Source organism: Periplaneta americana, chromosome 3 (genome assembly GCF_040183065.1).
Source record: "Periplaneta americana isolate PAMFEO1 chromosome 3, P.americana_PAMFEO1_priV1, whole genome shotgun sequence".
NCBI lineage: Eukaryota > Metazoa > Arthropoda > Insecta > Blattodea > Blattidae > Periplaneta > Periplaneta americana.
In genome coordinates, this window is record NC_091119.1 from 45206418 (window position 1) to 45230398 (window position 23981).

The 23981-nt window shown below is 35.3% G+C and overlaps 2 protein-coding genes across 14 annotated transcripts in view; one reads left to right on the top strand and one right to left on the bottom strand.

Annotated features, from left to right (window-relative positions):
• The window catches only part of Spag1 (Spag1 axonemal dynein assembly factor), a 329300-nt gene that overhangs the window by 49502 nt on the left and 255817 nt on the right, over window positions 1–23981 (bottom strand). The gene's annotated exons all lie outside the window — the stretch shown is intronic.
• pHCl-1 (pH-sensitive chloride channel 1) overlaps window positions 21649–23981 on the top strand; it is a 481286-nt gene continuing 478953 nt past the window's right edge. For all 13 annotated transcript variants that reach the window (XM_069820430.1, XM_069820428.1, XM_069820431.1 and 10 more), the window contains exon 1: window positions 21649–21786. The gene's annotated coding sequence lies outside the window, so the exon portion shown is untranslated. The remainder of the gene's footprint in view (window positions 21787–23981) is intronic.

The following is a 23981-nucleotide window of genomic DNA, read 5'->3' on the forward strand; positions in this document are numbered from 1 at the left end:
CGTTCAATATTAACATATATAAATCCAAATCCGGCCGAGGACAACAGACTTCAAATGGCGATGAAATACCTAGCATAGATTCCTCCGAGAGGGAGTAAAATTAGGAGTCGCGAGTCAGATTTATGGCACGTAAAATAAACTATCTCTGATAGAGTACTCCAGGGAAAATTGATTCGCCATTTCTCGCTCACGTTAAATCTCAACGCTAAGTAACCTCACGAGTGAGTTCAAAACGGCTTTAAATAAATACTCCCATTCCCCTTAAAAATCTCTAAAAACCACGAAACGAAAAAGCCGAGAATTGAAGTAGCAACTCCCCTTCCAACTGGAAACCAGAACTCTCTGCTCGCGACCAGCTAACACTCCTATTGTACCTTGCGGACGTTTTGGTATAGCAGCCAATAGTATGCAGTAAATAAGAATCGGCTTTGAGTCTGCGCGAAAAATAAGGTCATGAGTTCTAGTCTTAATCTATCTGTCTTCTGGTAGTCTATGAATCCAGATAGGGACTCCTTGCTTGGTAATTATTTTTATATGTGACACAATTACTTCAACAGAAATTCAACGTATAAAAGCTGTTCCACAATAAACCGAGAACGGAAACAACAACAAGAACTAAAACGAAAATATTGTTAAAATAAATGTATTTAAATGTGAGCATGCACAATTAACAAGAAGCTTGCCGAAGCCCGGGAACGGGAACGTGAAAGTTAATTGTGAATGCTCACATTTAAATACATTAAATTTTAACAATATTTCTGTTTTTGTTCTTGTTGTCGTTTCCGTTCCCGGTTTATTGTGAATCAGCCTTAATCCATTCAATGAGAAAAACACAATTCGAAAATAATGTTTTGAAGTTCTCTAATGCCGACCGAGAGAGAAGATGATGAGGATTACTGTCGTGCAATATTCGAACGAGGGGATAATCAAGATATTACTAATTTCGCCCTACTCCACAGGCATCCAACATTGTATAGAAGTGAAGCTTTTAAATTTAAAACTTCAGCTACCGGTGTAGCTTAGTCAGCAGAGACGCTTGCTTTCCTCGGCCTCGTTTCGCCAATTACCATTTCGCTATTAACAATCAGAGCGACGCTAAGTAACCGAGTAGTTGCTACTACGTCGTTAATTAATAAAAAAAAAAAATAAAAACTCTTTGAAAACGGTAAGAGCCTTTATGTTTTGTTCATGTTTGTTGAGTCTCTGTTGAACCGAAATTCACTTTGCGTTTGTTCAATATTTCTCCTTCCTTTCATATGTTATTATTGGGTTATTTTACATCGTTGTATCAACATCTCAGGTTATTTAGCGTCTGAATGAAATGAAGGTGATAATGCCGGTGAAATGAGTCCGAAAATTACCCAGTATTTGCTCGTACTGGGTTGAGGGAAAACCTCGGACGCGCTGACCGTTACTCCAGAGATGTGGACTCTTACATATATTCGGTGCCTTTCTCCTCAGTTCCTCCTCTCCTGAGGCTTTATGCTGTAGTTGCATGAGGATGTCAGGCACGCATAGGCGGAGAGAGAAACGTTTCCTTCGGGGGGGGGGGGGAAACAAAACCATAGAATCCCCACATAACGGGGTTATGTAGAACATCATTTACCTCCTCCCTCCGTTATAGCTTAACCGTGGTAGAGTACATCGAAATATAATAATTTAATAATGGTATTTTTGGGGGCATATTTCTTACAGTATTACATCCATATCAGCCATGTTTCGGATCGAGCTGTATAGGGCTTGAACTGTAGATATACTACAAATTACAGTCTGATCCGTTTTGATATGGATAATATTAATTTATTATTATAAAGCTATAATGATAGTAGGCCTAGGAAAAATTTCTTGCTTGTTATATTATGATTAAAAGATGGGAGTTTCCATATATGACAATCAACAATGCATAATCTGAAAGGACAAATTAAAATCGTAGATGATTAAAATGGCTACTACAAATCAATAGCGGGCAAAATCTGTTCTTTCGTATGCTAAATTTGAGAGTGTTAATAGAGTTCAAAGGGAATTTCGACGTGAGTATGGTGTGCGTAATGTACCCAAATACGATTCCATAATGCTGTGGTATCGCACATTTGTAGAAACAGATTTTGTGTTAAAAAAAACATGCAGGAGGTCACAGGCGAAACCCAGTACGAGAAGCAGCTATCTCCCCAGATCTAACCCCTCCTGACTTCTTCGTGTGGGGTTTCTTAAAGACATTGCCTATTCACAGAAACCCAGGAACATTGATGATTGGAGAGTAAAAGTTACTCAGGCTTTTCAACAAATTACCTCTCTTATGTTACAACGGACATGGGCTGAATTGTATCACCGTTATGAGTTGTGCAGGGTGTGCAATGGGGGTCATGTTGAGCTCTGAGGAATCTCCCATCTTTCAGTGTTGTATGCACAAAGTTTCAACAAATAAAGTTCAGTAATAAATATTTTACGATGTTTTTTTATTTTATTCATACCCAAACGCATCACCTTGCATAATAGGATATAACTTAAAACAATCTCCCTCTTTGTTTTTCTTTCGTACAGAAACACATGCATACATCCATAAAACTACGTAACAGTGCTAACAGAAACTTTTTTATATGAAGTTTACCTTCCTGAAGATATCATATGAATACATCTTGATTATACAACTTGTAACACTGTATCACATATGCAGAACACATCACAAATGCTAAGCACACCTACAGCGACATCAACACAGACATGACAATATGAAATATACACACACATAAAAACACACCCCAATGAAATTCTCAACACACAACTCAACTTCAGAACACACACACTCTTTGACTCCACATTACACCACACGAACACACCCTCACAGGAAACAAAACAAGAGGCGCCAAGACCAACAACGACCAGTTCTGAGGATGACCCATAATAGGTCGAAACATGTAGACCAGGTACGATAGAATTTAACACAAGAAAGTCATATAATACATATTCCAATATCATATGAAATGTAAACTCTAATTATTTTACTTAATCTCGTCTTTAAGTTTACACATTGTACGACGATCACATTTTTTTCTGCATTATTGTGCAGTGTTATTGGGAGGCCGGAGGGCAAAAGACCTTTGGGGAGGCCGAGACGTAGATGGGAAGATAATATTAAAATGGATTTGAGGGCGGTAGGATATGAGACTGGATTAATCTTGCTCAGGATAGGGACCAATGGCGGGCTTATGTGAGGGCGGCAATGAACCTCCGGGTTCCTTAAAAGCCAGTAAGTAAGTAAGTAAGTAAGTAAGTAAGTAAGTAAGTAAGTAAGTAAGTAAGTAAGTAAGTAAGTAAGTAAGTATTGTGCAGTGTTACTCATATTTCTTCAAGTGGCGGCCTGAACACCTGTAGACTTCTGACACATGAGTACAGGCTGTTACAAAAGAAACATTACAATGCTTCCATTTCTTAAATGAGGTATAGCAATTCTTATACATTCATAAATTTAAAATAAATGTTACAGTCCAGACACATGATCTGAAGACATTAATTCAATATTTTAAGCATAGATATTTATTCATAAACGAAAGCAAAAAAGGTCTTCTGAATTCAATATTTTCTAATGTTAGTATAAAAAAAAAGAGTTGAGACAAGTTTGGGGGGGGGCAGTGCCCCACCCCAATAACTCCGCCTATGCAGGCACGTATTCTTACGAAGTTACGCAAAGTAATGAGTACAGGTAATTTTTGTCGTTATTGATATGACTGAACATTCACAAAATATACGCATAAGTAAATCAAAAATATATTTAAAAAAGCACACCCTATATCCATAGTACCGACTAGCGTCGTGCACTTCATGTGCTATGTTCGGTTAAAGTCTGTCCAGTCTGCTTTAAAGAAGCGGATATACCCAGCTCACTCGTACTTGCCCCTCCAAGTTCGCTGGCCTCTCCTACCTTCCCCTCCCACCCCTTAATGCTTTTAGCTGCGTAAGGATTTTAGAAAAAATAGTATGAAGTTTCACTTAGAGGTAAAGACAGGTAATTTTGATTACAAAATTGTGCTTGAACATCAATAAGAACACACATATAGGCTAATTAAATCACAATTTTTTTAATGCATGACAGTGTTCACTATACGAATTACCGATAGAAAGTGTAATTACCTTCTTCACATAATATTCAAATAAATCACAACTGTTCAGCAGCAATAGATGTGTGACTATATGGATGACGAAAATAGAATATTATGAACTGCATAATATAAAATAAATTCCATAATTCCATACAAATAATCGTATAGTATGAAAATAAAAAAAATCATTATAACTTATAATATCCAATCTGTTTATAAATAAAATATTCATTTTCATACTACACGTTGTTTTAGCTTATAATATCCATCCGAAATTTGTATGAATGTGAGTGTGATAAACATAAAAAATTATATGCACAAAACATATGTATACGTTTATTTGAACCTTCACAACAATGTAAACGCAAATAACAAGTTGTTTAAAGCATTTCTTAATTAATTTTTGATGTTTTCAATTCCGCCAACATAATATAATAATTTCTGAATTCCCATAACAATTGTAAAATAAGAAAAATACCAATGTACAACAATGCTTTCCGGCATTGTTAGTAGTAAATATATCCTACATCAGTATAGTAATATTATATACCAATATTCATCAATTCAATGAATATTTGTGAAGGAACTATTAAAAAACCTTTAAAATTAAGATTATTCTAATAATTTTCACACCTCTGTATAGTCCCGTCGCTCTAATTTCCGGCAGCCAATCGCGTTGCAGGTCGGCTACATTTAAACGTGTGCGTCTTGTGATTCGCTGATTCATTTCTTAAGGCTCGATAAATACTTAATATAATCGCCCGCCATTTTAGCTCTTTCGTTGGCGTTCGCAAAAAAAGCACACGAAGACGTTATTTGCCGCTCAATTATTTGCTGAATTACATTGCGTTTGATTTATTAACATAGGAGCTACGACATGATAATGTTTAACGGTGTGGCAAATAGATTCCTCGTATGGTAGCTCGGCAACGTAAGAACAAAAATGGCGAACGATACTACCTACCTAGACTTTATAGAGCCTTCACTTTCTAAGACGTAAGCAAAGAGGCGGAGTCACGCCGGAAATAACAGCGTCGGGACTATAATAGATCCTATAGAGTTACCAAGAACGAAAAAAAATATATATATATCCATCCTGTTAATAAATAAAATAAATTATTTCATTTTCATACTCGTCGTGCATAACAGACACTTTGTTCGGTTCAGGTTTGTCGATATGGAGAAGTTCAATATTCGCCAATGTTCACTCTGCCTATTATAGTATGTATGTTCAATCATGTTACGAAAGTAATTTTCTGTTCTCTTCTCTCCTGCCTTCATACTTTAAACCGCTTAAGAATTTGAGAAATTAATATATCATATGAAATAAGAAAAAGTTAGTATGTCTTGGTTTCCTCTCTGATGTTTGAACATTACACTATAGTAGTCGGTGTTGTGAATATATGAGTTTTTTAAAATATGTTTTGCTTTATTTAGTATCAAAGTTAAGTATATTATATTATTGTGAATGCTCAGCCACATATATAACAACAATATGTGTACTCATACTACTCATTACTATGCACAACTTCGCAAAGATATGTGCGTGACATTCTTACGCAGCTAAAGCTTGTAGGAGCAGGAGAGGAGGAACTAAGGAGAAAGATACCGAACATAAGGAAAGGGAAAGATTGAACAAACGCAAAGCTAGCTTCGGTCCTACAGAGACTCGGCAAACATGAACCAAGCATAAGGTCTCTTACCGGTTTTGAACAGACTCTGTTATTTTAGTTATTCGCTTCACTTCTACGTATCGCTCGATGCCTATGGAGTAGGGCGAACTTTGTAATATCGTGATATCCCCTCTCATGTTCGGATATAGCACGACACTAGTATCAACTACTATCGTGAATGTTCAAACATCAGAGAGGAAATCTATACATTACGCTTCATTTTATTTCATACGAAACACTAATTGCAAAATACGTGTTCAAATCTTTAAAAGGTTTAAAATATGAAGGGATGGGAGAAAAGGACAGCAAATATTTTCATAACATGGCCGAGCAAACATGACAGGCTTTCTTTTGCAGAGAAAATCGAACTTCGCCATACATGAACCGAACATAGCGTCTGTCATGCACAACGATAATGTGTACTATGAACATGAAATTATTTATTTTGCTTATCAATAGGTTGTATATCATAAGCTAAAATAATGTGTAGTTTTAAAATGAATACTTTATTATTTTATAAATATGTTGGATATTATAAGTTATAATGATGTTTATTATGAAAATGAAACTACAGTCTGATCCGTTTTGATATGGATAAAATTAATTAATTATTATAAAGCTATTATGATAGTAGGAAAAATTTCTTGCTGGTTATATTATGATTAAAAGATGAGAGTTTCCATAATATATATGACAATTAACAATGCATAATCTGAAAGGACAAATGAAAATCGTAGATAATTAAAATGGCTACTACAAATCAACAGCGAGCACACTGTGTTCTTTGATATGCTAAATTTGAAAGGGTTAAAAGAGTTCAAAGGGAATTTCGACGTGAGTATGGTGTGCGTAATGTACGTAAATACGATTCTATAATGTTGTGGTATCGAACATTTGTAGAAACAAGTTCTGTGTTTAAAAAAAATACAGAAGGTCGCAAGCGAAATCCAGTACGAGAAGCAGCTATCTCTTGGATTGGTCCCCAAACTCCCCAGATCTAACCCCTCCTGACTTCTTCGTGTAGGATTTTGTTAAGACATTGTCTATTCACAGAAACCCAGGAACACTGATCTGAGAGTAAAAATTACTCAAGCTTTTCAACAAATCACCCCTCTGACGTTACAGCGGACATGGGCTGAATTGCATCACCGTTATGAGTTGTGCAGGGTGCGCAATGGGGGTCATGTTGAGCTCTGAGGAATCTCCTCTCTTTCAGTGTCATATGCACAATGTTTCAAGAAATAAAATTCAGTAGTAAATGTTTTTCGGTGTTTTTATTCTATCCATATCCAAACGGATCACCCTGTATTATTTAATGAAATTATAGAACTTATTTTATATTATTCTGTTCTTGTCATCACCCGTATAGTCACACTTCTATTACTGCTGAGCAGCTGTGACTTATTTGAATATTATATGTAGAATGTAATTACACCTTCTGTCGGTAGCTCGTATAGTATACACTGTCCTCTATTTAAAAATTGATTTACTTATATGTATATACCTGTTGATGATTAATCATATTTAATACTAATAAAATTATTTGTACCGGTACTTACAATCTATGTAAAACTTCACAAGACCTTTTATTAATTCTGAAGCATCTAAAGCGTGAAGGGGGAGGAGGGGAGGTCAATGATCTTGAAGGGGAAAATTCGAACGAACATGACATATCTGCTTCTTCAAAGCGGATTTCGGTTCTATAGAGACTCTGCAATCTTGAAGCGAACCTAGAACGAACATAGCGCCTGTAATGCAAGACGATAGAGGATGACTTCTGACAAGTTTAACAGATTACTGAATCGTAAAAATAATGATGATGATAATTATTATTATTATTATGATGCGTTCAAGTTTATGTTCATCCGTTTGCATGAATAGCTCATTAATTTGGTTTGGTACTCGTGAAGGATAATGATGATAATTCGACATATTTTAATATAACTTACTATAGAAGAATTTAACGAAAGTACATTAACCAAGTTAAAGTTAGCTGGAAACTTATAAATAATTTGTAAAGTTTCTCGTGAAAACACGATAGTGCAACCTATCATGTAACAACTCTTATGCCAACTCGATGAATTAAATATAGGCCTAATTGATAGAAAGGTCACGCTTCCCACTATCTATCTTCAAATTCACCTACATAAATATACACTACCAAGAATTTTGACGTGACAGTACTACTGTGATGTTTGTGTAATACATATTCATTTACTACAATTAAACGTTGCAAGAATCCGTGACACGACAGCCCATGGAGGGCAAGGCTGTAACAGAAATGTCATTCAGCCGGTTCGCAACGGTTCGCAAGAACACTTGTTAAATTTGCCGCAGTTCGCACAACCGCTTGTTAAATTATTTAAGTTAGAAGATTAGATTTTTTTTAAGAAAGGAACAAACAACATTAATTATACATAAAATTCTCCAGCTTTTTAAAAATCGCGTAAATATAATGTAAAATAAACGTCAATAAAATTCCAAGTGATCATCTATAATCTATATTATATACTTATATACGAAAATTGGTGTGGATTGGAAAAAGAGAAGACTGTTCATTAATCTTTATATGAAACGAGTCAAAGTCAGGATAGGAGAAGAAAGGTAAGAAGGAATTGAAATTGGGATAGGAGTACGTCAAGGATTCCTTTATCACCTACCCTGTTCAACATCTACTTGGAGGATTTAGTAAAGAACTGTTTTCAGAACATAGGAGGAAGAAGAATAAAATGTGTAAGATTTGCTGTTGATATGGCGTTGTTAGCAGAAGAGGAAATTATACTAAAATATATGCTACAGCAGCTAAATGACAGCTGTGAGCAGTATGGGATGAAGATAAATGCAAATAAGACGAAGAGCATGGTGATAGGGAGAAAAATAGAGAAGGTAAACATGCGAATTCTAATTGAGGGAGTAGAGCAAGTGGACAGCTTCAAATACTGTACTTGGGGTGTATTATAAGCAGTAACATGAGCTGCTGCCAGGAAGTCAAAAAGACGATAGCAATGGCCAAGGAAGCTCTTAATAGAAAAAAAGAGAATTTTCTGCGGACCTCTGGAAAAAGAACTAAGGAAGAGACTAGTAAAGTGCTTTGTATGGAGTGTGGCATTGTATGGGGCAGAAACATGGACATTACGAAGGGAAGAGAAAAGAATAGAAGCATTTGAAATGTGGATATGGAGAAGAATGGAACGTGTGAAGTGGACACAGAGAATAAGAAATGAAACTGTGTTGGAAAGAGTGGGTGAAGAAAGAATGATACTGAAACTGGCCAAGAAGAGGAAAAAGAATTGGTTGGGTCACTGGCTGAGAAGTATAACTACCTTCTGAAGGATGCACTGGAAGTAATGGTGAACGGGAGAAGATTTCGGGGTAGAAGAAGATAACAGATCATAGACAACATTAAGATATATGGATCATATGAGAAAACGAAAAGGAAGGCAGAAAATAGGAAAGATTGGGGAAAGCTGGGTTTGCAGTGAAAGACCTGCCCTTGGGCAGAACACTAAATGAATGAATGAAATGATACAGTATAATTTGAACTGGTAATGAAAATTATGGGAAAACAACTGAATTAATTTTAATGAATGACTCCTGGTTTTGAAGCTTGGCATCTAAAGATACGGGAAAAAAAGTAGTAGTTTTCAGTAAAACATTTTCTTACATAATTTTCCTATTTTCCAAAAACCATCTGTCAACAGTTTTGAGAATTAAAGTTTTTTTTTTTTTCAGAAGAAAACAAAACAAATTCTGAAATATCATGAAGGCCATGATCTGCGGGATTGCCAACGTATTTATAACTCTGATGATTCTTCTTCTTCTTCTTCTTTAGCTCCTTATACCGCTAAGCATCGGGGTACCTCATTTTGTCCATTTCATCCAATCCTCTCGATCTTGGCTCATCATTTCTTTACTAGTACCCTAACTGTTTTAATATTCCATGTTCCCATTCTCGTTTTCCTTTTCCATCTCGGTCGTCGTCGTGTTGATCCGTCCAATCCGATGATTCTGTTTTCCCTTTGAATCAATAATAATTACTCTGATGTGGGTGATTAGCCCAACGAAGTTCAGATTCTCTAACATCATAATGCCAATATGCCGATCTTAATTTGTGTAATTTTCTGAGAACGTCTCTCTCTATATTGGCGATTGAAAACTTCAAAACTTATTACTAAGAAGATTATAATATCATGAATTTACAGCTCTGATTCTCTGCCGTATAATTTTCAGAGTACAGCTGTGCATAGGTTATTAATAGAGCCCGGATGTTTAGGCATTTATTTTGGTTAAAATAGGCAGGCATATAGGTACTAAAAATAGTAGAAACAGGCAGTGAAATACGCATTTATTATTCATGGAAAGAGACAAAAAATAGACAAATCTATGCTAATAATAAATCTGTAGCCGAAATTTTTCTGGTCATTTTCGATTTTCCAAAAATAATTGGTCCTAACATATATAATTAACCGCCCTGAAACCGAAAATCGCTTTTTTTAAATTTTTGTTTGTATGTTTGTCTGGATGTTTGTTACCTTTTCACGCGATAATGGCTGAACCGATTTATATGAAAATTGGAATATAAATTAAGTTCGTTGTAACTTAGAATCTAGGCTATATGGCATTCAAAATATTTTATTTAAAAGGGGGGTTACAAGGGGGCTTGAATTAAATAAATCGAAATATCTCGCTTATTATTGATTTTAGTGAAAAATATTACATAACAAAAGTTTCTTTAAACATAATTTCCAATAAGTTTTATTCTATACAAAATTTTGATAAGGACTGATATTTAATGAGATAAATTAGTTTCAAAATTACAATAACAACGCCATCTAAGGCGGTGTAATGAAATAAAAAACAAATGACTTCGTCTATAAGGGGCCTTGGACAACAACAATCGAAAGCTATGAAACATACGGTAGCCTACAGAGAATGTTTCTGTGTTTGTATGAAGTAATATCGGAAGCTAAATTAACCGATTAGTATAATTAATTATTAATTCACCATTGGAAAGTGTAGTTTCTCTAGATGGACATAATGCTATAATGTTATTACAGTAACTTCTGAATGAATCGAGGACAGATAAGATTAAAATAGCTTCTTATGCACAGAAAATTGATAGGCATTTGTTTCCTGTATTTCCTAAAATAATTTTTATGACGAAATGAGTGGTCTCTGGATCAAAATGATCGCATTTTAATTTTTTTAATACAATTTAAATTAAGTAACATAATAAACGATATATCCTTCTATCAATCACGAATGTTCCCCGGATCAAATGTCCTATTTCAATTATGTAATTACTTTATATTTATTTCTAACAGGTGCAGCGGAGCGCACGGGTAAGGCTAGTACTTAATAAACTATCCCATAAGGTACTCACTTTCCTTGGTTACATGTCACAACAAGATTCTTTTTTAAGTTGTCAACTGTCATAGTAAGATGCTTGTCAGAGAGAACGTTTTTCGTGGTGGAAAAAGATAGGGTAAACTAGGGTCTGTTGGAGAGTCGGGCATGTTGGACACTCTGTACTTTAACGTGTTACCTCGCCACTTGTGGGCACCACATTCTGCTAGAAGTCAATGACGGAAGTAGCCACGACGTCATTGACTTCTAGCAGAATGTGGTGCCCACAAGTGGCGAGGTAACACGTTAAAGTACAGAGTGTCCAACATGCCCGACTGTCCAACAGACCCTAGTTCACCCTATTTCTACTTCTACGGAAGTGATTGGAGCAAACTTAATACAACTTATTTCAGAAGGACTGTCTCTACTTTCTTTCATAGATCGGGAAAAACCAGCTGTGTATTTTCTCAAAAAGGGGTGTGAGAAGGGATTAGAGACTTCAAAGTACGCGTGGCTTGTGCGTGCAAGCGAAAACAGTAATGGGACCTAGGGCCTGGAGACTTGCTTTTAATACTTCCCTCAGCCCCTTTCTTTCGCTGGTAAACCCCGAAGTGACCTGAGCACTTATGGTTATACTGTTCAAATATCTTTTTTAAGTGACATAAAAGATGGAATCGGTAGAGGAGAAAAGTTTACGACTTCTTGGAAACGTATGTATTGCTGCAAAATAAGAATCTCAGCAAATACTTGTGTGAGGTGAATATATTTTTAATTTGTACAACCATTCTTTTTTGTTTTTTTTTTATATAGGCCTAGGTCTAATTTATTTGCGGGTATTTTAAATGCATTAAAATATAGAAAATGTACAATAAAGACGTAAAAAGGAATTTAATCTTAAAATAGGCAACGGGAGCTAAAATAGGCAAAAAAGGCAAAATAAAAATTGGGCCTATCGTCCCCAAATGTGTGGAAACGTGTTTATCTCTAATAGGTCTTTCATACATATGCTCAGTTAAAAAAAAAGGCATTTTGCCTAACATCCGGGCTCTAGTCATTAAATACTACAAAACTTAAAAAGGTTTGATAAATTATTACAATATTATAGTTAATGCCATGATGTGAGCATTTGTCACTAATGATACACATTAATGCTACTACTATTGAGAACTTTTTGGGGTTGTGAAAGTAAACGTAGAGAATATCTTAAATTAAATCTTCATTCCTATAATTTTCTGAGTAACGGCTATACATTTATGTTACTAAAAGCTACACAACATAGGCCCTACGTAAGGTAATATTGTTATTAAAATGAAATAGTTTTATAGTTATTAAGCAAGTTGTGTGGAACGTTTCCAGAATTTTAATTTATATGTGTTATTATCTAAGTTTTACGAACAGTAGTGCAGTACTATGGAAGAGGCATTATTAATTGAGTTATGCTTCCTATTTAGCTGCGCCCTTAAACTACATCAAAATTAATTTCCTATTCCTTTGGTTTAATCGATCAGATTTTGTGATTGTTGCCAAACATATCATTTTGCCCTAGAAAGAATAGCAGGCCATTTCACTTCTTGCTACCATAATGAGTTTATTTCCCGCAACCAGTAACGAATGAAACACTGAAGAAGCTAATGATTTACAATGAACAATTTTATTTAGATGAAGGATCGGTGGAGCGGAGAAAAATTCTCTCCGGCACCGGGATTCGAACTCGGCTTTTCAGCTCTACGTGCTGACGCTCTATCCACTAAGCCACACCGGATTCCAATTCCGATGCCGGATTGAATCGTCTCAGTTTAAGTTCCATCTCTTAGCTTCTCTTTTAGTGGCCAACCCGAGCACTGTGTCACAGATGTGTGATTGTGACACAATGTCCAACATACTAATGTGCAGAGGTGCACTCATTACGAGTGACTAAGTGGCCGGGATCCGATGGAATGAGCGCCGTCTTAAATCATTAAGTGATTATACGCATATCATATTTAGCGATGTACCAAAGTATATATGATATTTCCGTGGAGGAATTCTGCGTTATCATACGATGAAGGATCAGTGGAGCGGAGAAAAATTCTCAGACGGGACGCACCATTATGGAACGCTGCAAGGAACATCAACTCAGTATAAGACATTACCCCAAGAAGTCGGTAGTAGCGCAACACAGCCTGGAAACGGGCCACAAGATAGATTTCGGAGCCACCACCATCTTGGACAAGACATCAGATTATTGGGACCTGGTCATCAAGGAAGCCATCGAAATCCAGCTATATAGATGACAATAATTTTAACAGAGACGGAGGCCTACAGCTCAGTGCAGCATGGAAACTTGCCATCAACACGCTTCGACCACAGTACAGGGCAGGCAGACGGAACCAGGACCTAGCTCCTGATTGGCCATCGTATCGACCAATCAGAATGCGGCAGGCGGTCGGGACTAGGAACTAGCTCCTGATTAGCCCGCAGCGGGAAGTTCTGCTGACGTATAAGTTATATACCTGCTAGGCATGGTCCATGACACTTTACTCCCTGAAGAAGTTGGCAGAGCTAGCCATCGAAAGTTTGGAAGCATATATCCAACTCACTTGGCTGAGAACCTGAGAAAAGTTTTCATTTACAATCGTTATAAAATATAATTAGTATTTTAGCCTAAACTGTCTGTTGTATTTTTGCAATAAACTTTTCAATGATAGCCTACCTAACAAATTCAAATATCTTGGAGCAACAGTAGTAACAAATATAAATGACACTCGGGAGGAAATTAAACGCAGAATAAAATAAATATTAGCATTGCATGTTATTATTCGGTTGAGAAGCTTTTGTCATCTAGTCTTCTGTCAAAAAATCTGAAAGTCAGAATTTATAAAACAGTTACATTACCGGTTATTCTGTATGGTTGTGAAACTTAAACTCTCACTTTGAGAGAGGAACAGAGGTTAAGGGTGTTTGAGAATAAGGTACTTAGGACAATATTTGGGGCTAAAAGGATGAAGTTACAGGAGAATGGAGAAAGTTACACAACGCAGAATTGCACGCATCGTATTCTTCATCTGACATAATTAGGAACATTAAATCCAGACGTTTGAGAAGGGCGGGGCATATAGCACGTATGGGCGAATCCAGAAATGCATATCGAGTGTTAGTTGGGAGACCGGAGGAAAAAAGGCCTTTGGGGAGACCGAGACGTAGATGGGAAGATAATATTAACATGGATTTGAGGGAGGTGGAATATGATGATAGAGACTGCATTAATCTTGCACAGATAGGCACCGATGGTGGGCTTATGAACCTGCGGGTTCCTTAAAAGCCGTTTGTAAGTAAGTAGGCTAAGTAAGCCTACCTAACTAGGGTTTCTATTAAAAAATGAAGTAAATATAAATATACATTCAGAATTGATTAGGAGGCAGATTTTATTAAACCCTGGTTGATTGGGACGGCTATCAAGTATCTAAATTTATCAATCAATTCAGTCACTTAATTTAAGCTTATGTGGTGTAAATTTTGAATTACTGTCTAATACAATTTTTGAAAGTCCATTACTATTACTATTACTATTATTATTATTATTATTATTATTATTATTATTATTATTATTATTATTATTATTATTATTAATTTCAAGTACCTTGGAGTAACAGTAACAAATATAAATGGCACTCCAAAGGAAATTAACGCAGAGTATGGGAAATGACTTATTATTCTTCTTCGTTCAAAAAAGCTGAAAATTAGAATGTATAAAACAGTTATATTACGGGTTGTTCTGTATGGTTGTGAAACTTGGACTCTCACTTTGAAAGAGGAACAGAGATTAAGGGTGTTCGAGAGTAAGTTGCTTAGGGAAATATCTGGAGCTAAGAGGGATGAAGTTAAGCAGGAGGATGGAGAAAGTTACACAATGCAAAACTGCATGCATTGTATTCTTCACCTAACATAATGAGGAACATTAAATCCAGACGTTTGAGATGGGCAGGGCTTGCAGTACTTAGGAGTGAATCCAGAAATGCATATAGAGTGTTAATTGGAAGACCTGAGAGGAAAAGACCTTTGAGGAGGCCGATATGTAGATGGGAGGATAATATTAAAATGGATTTGAGGGAGGTGGGATATGATACCAGGGACTGGATTTTTCTTGCTCAGGATAGGGACAGATGGCGGGCTTATGTGAAGGCGGCAATGAACCTCTGGGTTCCTAAAAGGCCATTTGTATCATCATCATCATCATCATCATCATCATCATCATCATCATCATCATCATCATTCTAACAGGTTATAGTCCTTTAAGATTGTTACGATGTACAAAAGTTTTCGCTCCATCTCTTCACAGGATGTTCTTGTGATCTATTGTTCCGAAGTTTATAATTCAAGATCTCTCTAGAAATGAATGTTCTGTACATTCGGTGGATATGTTGGTGCCAGTTACCTTGATAGCGATGAATATATTCCAGTATTAGTTCCATTCCTGGTTATTGTAGGATATCTTCATTCTCTTTATGGTCCCACTGTGTGTAGTCGGCAGTTCGGCGCATAAATTTTATTTCACTAGAGGTAATTCTTCTTACATCGCTTTTTCTTAGAGTCCATGCTTCACACCCGTAACATAGAACAGGTCTTGTCAAGGTCTTATTATAGTCGTGTTCAAATGTGTCTTTGAACTAGATGTTTTCATAACTCTATTAATGATGCCTATAGATTTGTTGTGTTTTTAAGGATTTTATCTGGAATATCAATATCTGCCAAAAAAGATAACTTGACACCAAGGTATTTAAATTCATTGACTCTTTCCAAAATTTTCCAATTGATATAAATTTTACATGGTAAAAGATCTTTGCCACACAAAACAGTTACTTTTGTTTAGTCGATATTTAACCTTAAATTGTAAATAGATTTCTGTAGATCATCCTCAGAAGTGGCTTATAAGGCCTAATCATCTGAAAAAAATAAGAGTGTCTAAGTTTAAATTTCGATTTATGGGTATGTAACCATATCTTGTGTTTTTGAATTCCCTTATGATTGCATTCGTGTATACAGGGTGATTCAAGTGGATTTACCGCCACTTACGGAGCTTATTTCCGAAGACATTCCGAGTAAAAAATGTCATATAAACATCTGTTCTAATCTGAATATTTTCAGAGTTACACTAATTTTAAGTTGTTTGTAAAATATCATTATTCTTCAGTTTTAAGAGTAAGAGAATATTACAGATGAAGATTGAACTATTCCGCTATTCTTTAATTAGCTAGTATTCTGAAGCTAAAAATGTATTGCGTATTCTGTAGTTGCTTCGTACAGAATTTTTTTCTTTAATTATTAATTACACAATTGCAATTTTCTTATGCGTTTATCACAACAATTGTTACAAATCACGCCACTCTTGTAAATTCTTCAAGACTGTATATTAGGATGCATAATTAAACTGTAAAGAATCAAGTTCTTGAAGTTGTACGATTTGTAACAATTTTTGTGATAAGTGCGTAAGAATAATGTAATTTTCAGTTGAAAAAAATATACAAAGCAATAACAACACATTTTTAGCTTCAGAAACCTAGCCAATTAAAGAAATGATACCTCTGAACAGTTTATTTTCTATTTGTAATATTATATTATCCTTAAAACTAAAGAAAAAAGTATTTTACAACAACTTCAAAGTAGTGTAATTTCTGAAAATATTGAGATTGGGACACATGTTTATATGACATATTTTGCTCAGAATGTCTTCGGAAATAAGCTCCGTAAGTGGCTGTAAATCCTCGTGAGTAATATAATAATCCGTGGTGCTACAGCCCGTAAAGGCCTAGATCGATCAGCCGGCTGTTGGCCTCACGCCCACATGCCGAAGCAGAGGTGAACGATCATCCACCAGAATGGAGGTATCGTGTGGTGAGCCCGATGATTCCCCCAGCCGTTATAGCTGGCTTTCGCAACCGGATTTCGCTACCTATCGTATCTCCCCAAGTGCATCACGATACTGGGTAGCCACCGGTCCCATACACTGGCTGAAATTTCATAAGAAAATTTCTTCTCCCATGAGGACTCGAATCAGCGCGCATTCCGTAACGCGAGTCCTAGGCAGGATGCCTTAGACCACGACGCCACGGCGCGGGACTCTCGTGAATCATCCTGTATATTAAATAGAAGCGGTGAAAGTGGACATTCTTGTTTTACACCAGTAAAAATCTGGGTCCAATTCCCGTTCTTTGGAGAAACTCTTCTTCTTCTTCTTCTTCTTCTTCTTCTTCTTCCTATCACGTATTAAGCCTGGTGACCTGTTACGGTCTCACTCCATTGTTTCAGCGAACGGTCCAAAGATCTTGTTCCTAAAGGGCGGTGATTTAGTGCTTGGCGTGGTACCCTTGTCCTCTGGAGAAACTATGGTGAAATATTATCAGTAGCTAATATGTTTAATAATTTAATTAATAATTTCAACTGCACTCATTGTATTCTTCACCTGACTTAATTAGAAGCATTAAATCCAGACGTTTGAGATGGGCAGAACACGTAGCACGTATGGGCGAATCCAGAAATGCATATATGCATATATTTAAATATCCTAATCTTGTCAATTCTAATAGTTCTAGTATTAAATTTAAAAAGTTATGTATGGATTTTATAAAAATTGAAAAATTGTAAATTTAAATTTATACATATACGTAGACATAAGACAAATTGTATTGTATAATTATTAATTTCAATTCAGGAATCCGCCCATGAGCACGAGTTCTACTCTTTCAGGGGCGAGCTAAAGTTTCTCTGTATATATTATATTTTATGTTACAATTATTGCAAAATAAATAAATAAATAAATGAATAAATGAATAAATGAATAAATGAATGAATGAATAAATAAATAAATAAATAAATAAATAAATAAATATATATATATATATATATATATATATATATATATATATAGTGTTACTTGGGAGGCCGGAGGGAAAATGCCTTTGGGGAGGCCGAGACTTAGATAGGAGGTTAATATTAAAATGGATTTGAGGGAGGTGGGATATGATTGTAGAGACTGGATTAATCTTGTACAGGATAGGGACCGATGACGGGCTTATGTGAGGGCGGCAATGTGCCTCCAGGTTCCTTAAAAGCCATAAGTCAATAAGTAATTTCACTGTAAAATAACCATCGCAACATAATCTACATTTCTGAAACCATTTTGTTCTTCTAAAATGTTCTAATAATATGTATTTAATTTGTTTTTTTTATTAAACTAGAATAGATATTAGCTAGGCCTATATCTGGTATTTATAAACGAATGTCCCTATAATTATCACATAGTATTCTGTTTGCTTTCTTATAAATTGGTATAGTAACCTTTATATGAAACAACAAGTCAAAGTCAGGATAGGAGAAGAAATGTCAGAAGGAAGTGAAATAGGGAGAGGAGTACGACAAGGATGCCCTTTATCACATACTCTGTTCAAAATCTACTTGGAGGATTTAGCGAAGAATTATTTTCAAAACATGGGAGGAGTGATAGTAGGAGGAAGAAGAATAAAGTGTATAAGATTTGCTGATGATATGGCGTTGTTAGCAGAAGAGGAGATGATACTAAGGAATATGCTACTGCAGCTTAATGAAATCTGTGAACAGTATGGAATGACGATACATACCAATAAGACGAAGACCATGGTCATGGGAAAAAAAGTAAGGAAAGTAAACTTGCGAATTCTAAACGAGACAGTAGAGCAAGTGGACAGCTTCAAATACTTGGGGTGTACTAGAAGCAGTAACACGAGCTGCTGCCAAGAAGTCAAAAGGAGAATAGCAATGGTCAAGGAAGCTTTTAATAGAAAAAGGAGCATCTTCTGCGGATTTCTGGAGGAAGAACTTAGAAAGAGACTAGTAAAGTGCTTTGTATGGAGTGTAGCATTGTATGGGACAGAAACATGGACATTACGACGAAGTGAAGAGAAGCGAATGAAAGCATTTGAAATGTGGATATGGAGAAGGATGGAGCGTGTGAAATGGACAGACAGAGTAAGAAAATAAGCTGTGTTGGAAAGAGTGGTTGAAGAAAGAATGATGCTGAAACTGATCAGGAAGAGGAAAAGGAATTTGCTGGGTCACTGGTTGAGAAGAAACTGCCTACTAAAGGATGTACTGGAAGGAATGGTGAACGAGAGAAGAGTCCGTGGCAGAAGAAGATATCAAATGATAGACGACATTAAGATATATTGCGGAGACAAAGAGGAAGACAGAAAATAGGAAAGACTGGAGAATGCTGGGTTTACAGTGAAAGACCTGCCCTTGGACAGAACACTATGAATGAATGAACTAAACATTTCGTCCAGCAATTGGCTGGTTCTTTGCCTTTCCAAATCAAATTAAAAAAAAATCGAAAAAATTGGTGCAAAAGTGGCTAACTTAAATTTGTGAACAATTCTATATTTATACTATCTTCCCCTGCGTCTTATTAGCCTTAGAGTTTTTAATTACTGAAATCAGTTCGTTAAGAATTGGAGGATCTAAAAAAAAAAAAAAATTGCGAGAACAGCTATAATTCTTGTTGAAGAAACGGATTAAAGGGTCCAACGCATGAAGCCTATGATTTATGATTTATTATTATTATTATTATTATTATTATTATTATTATTATTATTATAGCCCACGATAATTATATAGGCCTACTTCAGGTACAGGCCCAGTGATTTTTAAAACATTAATGATAAAACGTCATATTTTAATGCAAACCAAAGCAGGGAAAACGAACCATTATTTTTATATAATATTTTAATTTTATCGTGTAACTGTAGTGCCGGAGGTCTGATCACTCCGGGGTAGGCTTTCAAGCTACTACAAAGCTATTAATACTGAATTTTAAACATATTTTGTAAATGTTTCTTCTGCTACGTTTTCTGCAATTGAACCACAATATTATGCTGGTGCAGCAACGTAGCCAAGTATATGAACATGGTTTGTTAATTTAAGATGGTTGTGCTAGTAGTTATTGAATACTAGCCGTACCCGTGCGCTCCGCTACACCCGTTAGAAATAAATATAAAGTAATTACATAATTAAAATAGGACATTTGATCCAGGGAACATTCGTGTTTGATAGAAGGATAAATCATTTAATATGTTACTTAATTTAAATTGTATTTAAATAATTAAAATGCGATCATTTTGGTCCAGAGATCACTCATTTGGTGCAATGACAATTTCCTTTAACATGTTTCTTAATTGTTATTACATGCAACCATAGTTTAATGAAAATTAACATATCATTTAGTTTTAATGTGTATACTTTATATTACTTGCTATATGTTTCCATTGAATTATGGTAATAACTTAATTTTAACTCTTGTTTTCTACGTCTTCAGTAAATGGCGCTTGGCCCACTATGGTTCTGAACCCTTCAAATAACTTAAATAGTGATACAGCATATATGTATAGTGATATGTAATTATATTTCTTTCTTTCGAAAATGTAAGAATTCACGATCTCCTATGTACCATTGCCATGGAATGAATAAATGTGTTTTTTCTTTCTACTCAAAAATTTTATATTTTGCACATTGGAGTTATTGCAGGAACAACAACGCTATAATCTGAGGCGGCGGTAAAAATGTATTATATTGTTATTTTAAAAGTCTTGTATATCCTTTAATCGATATTACTTCATACAAACACACAAATATTCTCTGTAGGCTATGTTTAATAGATTTCGTTTGTTGTTGTTCAAGGCCCCTTATAGATGAAGTCATTTGTTTTTTATTTCATTACAGCGGCTTACTGTAGATGGCTTTGTTATATAAATTTTAAAACTCATTTATCTCATGAAATATCAGTCCTATCAAAATTTTGCATAGAATAAAACTTATCGGAAATAATTAAAAAAAAAACTTTTGTTATGTAACATTTCTCACGAAAATTAATAATAAGGGAGATATTTCAATTTATTTAATTCAAGCCCCCTTATAACCCCCCTTTTAAATAAAGTATTTTGAATGACATATAGCCTAAAATCTAAGTTACAACGACTTAATTTATATTCCAATTTTCATATAAATCAGTTCAGCCATTATCGCGTGAAAAGGTAACAAACATCCAGACAGACAGACAGACATACAAACATTTAAAAAAAGCGATTTTCGGTTTCAGGATGGTTAATTATACATGTTAACAACAATTATTTTTGGAAACTTGAAAATTACCAGGAAAATTTTGGCTACAGATTTATTATTAGTATAGATGGACAAAATGCAACAATAGTTCACGATATGTCGCTGTACACAGACAGACAGACAGACGACGTGCTCAAAACCACTATTTCGATGTCAGGAATGCAGAAAAAAGAAAATCGAATTTTTGTAGCACCACACAATACTGTCTCTTTCATACTCCATATAATGAGAAACTAAAATAAAGTGTCAGTTTTCAGTCAACACAAAATTTGTTAGATGAATAGTCGTAATTTAAAAGTAAGAACGTGTTAATTAGTTTGCTATGAACCGGTTAACGCTGCACAATCGAAGCGTCCGCCATGTTTCGAGCCATTGTTACAATTTGGTTGTTTTGATTTTCCACCCAAGGGCGCTACAATCGCTAGGCGGAGTCGCTTGTCTCGCCAGTAGAGTTGGAATCGTGGCCCGCGAATGTTGTGAAGATCAGCTGTCCGCAGTGACTCATGTTGCGGCCCGCCGACCTCAGATGACGCGTCAGGATTCAGGTGAGTCCCAGTTCTCTAGAGGATCCTATTCTTACTATTCTGCGACTAAATTTGTTTTAAAATCGCAGTGTGGCATTTTGCTATCTTTCACTTTCTCCACCAGTTTACGTGTTTTTTTTTTTCTTCGAACTCTACAGATACAAATATCGTTACGAACCTAACAAAAGAACGAATTGCCGAGCTTCATTTTTTTTTTTAAACACAATATTGATTTCATACATAAGTGAAAAAGATCTCATATTGCATTAAAAGTAAAAGTTAGTAGTAAATGAGTTACGCAAACTTCCGCGTATGCAATGCTGTTAATTTAAAAGGTTTAGCGAAGATTGCAAAAATGTTATAATTTTCACTTATGGTACATACAAATATTTCGTAATTTCAGAACTTCAAAAAGATAAAGGGATGTTACTGGATCGATAACGAAAATGTAAAATAATTAGTCGATAGTTTCAACGTCACGCTAATTATGTAACTTCGAAATCCTAACATAATCACACATTTGTTATAAATTACATTACAAATCTTAGAAATTGAAGCGCTTCTATGGTTAAAAAAAACATGCTAATTCATACAAACAATGCAAATAAGAAATCGAGAATCCTTTTCAATGCCAAAGAAAACACAAAAAGAAGAATTCGAGTGAAGAAAACCTTTTCTATATTAGGCCTATACACAATGCTGTTCATGTCGACGCTTTTAGGGATCGATTAGCTACCTACATTTCTGAAACATATAATTTCGTAATTCCAGAACACGAAAGAGAAGAGGGTTGAAATATGCCGAATCGATAAACGGGAGTTTACAAGTATTAAGCTACTGATTGACGCTAACTTAAAAGCTTCATTCGAAAGTGTCAATTTGGTTACTAGTGGAGGTGGCAGTGAGATAACTCACTGGCTCCTGTTGCAATCTTTGCACGGCTTAGCAGAGCGCGATTTGTGTTGTCATGGGCCAGTTTCCTCCCCCCCCTCCCTATGCGGTGTAGCCGCATATCCCACGGACTGAGTTTTCGCCGGGTCTGTCTCGAAGTGTGAAGCTGTGAGCTATGTATACCGGGTGTTCAAAAATCTTAACACAAAGCAGTTGACATCTTGTTTTTTTCTTGCCACTCTTTCTATCTGTCTCTATTCTGCACAACTCTACTGCTGTCGAAATAATGTTGTTGAAACTTCACAATTTGCTTCACAATTTAATTGATTTTAAAGAAACAAATGTATCATATTACTAATGTTCACATAAGTTGTTGAAATAATGTTTAACTTTATTTATTTAATGCTTTTGATTGACAGTCGCATAATCGTACTTAAGTTGAATTTGACTCCTAAATTTTATTATATGCCATATGAATTAAGTCGATTTGTTAGTTTCATCTTCTGGTTTCACCACGTCTCTCCAACGTCCTTTTGGTCTTCCGATATTTCGCTTTCCGTCCTGTGTGAAGTACTGAAACGCTTCAGATTCTTCAGAAACATATAATCATACCAATTTGCTCCTGCAAGTAATGGCAGAGATGATGACGCTATGCTATGCATATCTAACTTGTTACGAATGACTATTTTTTTTGGCAATCAAATCATAAACCTTTTATTAATGATGCAATGAACCATAATTCTGCAGTTTCTATATTTCTGACTTGCGATATTATGAGTGTTCATTGTATGATCAGATTTTTTTTAATTTATAATTTTTTCTTCTCTGATTTCCTTCTGAAGCATTCTTGACTATGACGAGTTTTTTTTTTTTTTTTTGGTAATTAGTAAGTTTATTATCAAAATATTTAGGGGAAATGTGAGACTGCAGCTTATGTAACTGAAAGAATTTGCTTGTTCTATAATTTGACCGTCCATTACATTCTTTGCTCTGATAATTTTTTCCCTCATAGGATAATATAATCTGTTATCCTTTTAAAATGTTATGCAGTTTATGCATTTCTTCCATATAATTCGACAAGAAGAAGTAAGAACAATACATTTCTCCTATGATATGTCTGTAACCGAGCAGATTTACATATAAACATATTACTCGATTTATTATAACCACTGGTATTGTGTTACTTCCATGGTGCGCTATTATTCGTTTAAGGTATGTTCTCAGATTATTTGTGGTGGACAGAACGATTGAGGCGAAATTTCTCTTTTAATACTGAAGTTACTTTGTTGACTTAATTTCACAATTACTCCATTATCATCATAATG